Here is a 679-nt window from a genome sequence, read left to right on the forward strand (position 1 = left end):
GCCCCTCGCGGCCTCGCCCAACGTCCCGCCCCTCCTCTCTCCTGCTTGTGTCCAGCGTTCCACCCTCACTGCTTTCGTGCAGTGCCAAGCTCCCCACCCCAGTGGGTAGGGAAAACGCTGAGGTGTCAGACAAATGTCGTTAAATAAGATAAACTACGAATTAGAAGAAGCGTGTAGAATCGGTCTTCCCTGACCAGAGCCGCAGGAGGTCTTGGAAGGAGGAAGAGGGTCCCAGGCAATGTCTTTAAAAAAAAAATATATATATATATATATATATATATATATTAGTAGTAGGTAGACACAATACTTTTATTTTTACTTATTTTAATGTGGTGCTGAGGATCGAACCCAGCGCCTCGCAAGTGCTAGGCGAGCGCTCTACCGCTGAGCCACAACCCCAGCCCACCCCCACCCGCAATTTCAAAATGAAACCTTTATCTGTTTTAAATCTAGGCATAATTAACAGCATAACAGCTTTGCATCCCAAAGGCACCTCCCCTTTTGCCTTAATTGAAAAGAAAGTGTTCAGGATGCTGATTGGGCTCTTATTCTTACAGATCTGTTAACATCTGGATGCTTCAGATGCCCCAGACAGGTGGGATTAATGGATCAATCTGGATCATATTTGTGAAGCAGCCTTTGCTTCTGTGGGAAGTATTGATCTATTATGCCAAAGAAG

Source organism: Marmota marmota, unplaced genomic scaffold, assembly GCF_001458135.2.
Source record: "Marmota marmota marmota unplaced genomic scaffold, marMar, whole genome shotgun sequence".
In the NCBI taxonomy this organism is placed as follows: Eukaryota; Metazoa; Chordata; class Mammalia; order Rodentia; family Sciuridae; genus Marmota; species Marmota marmota.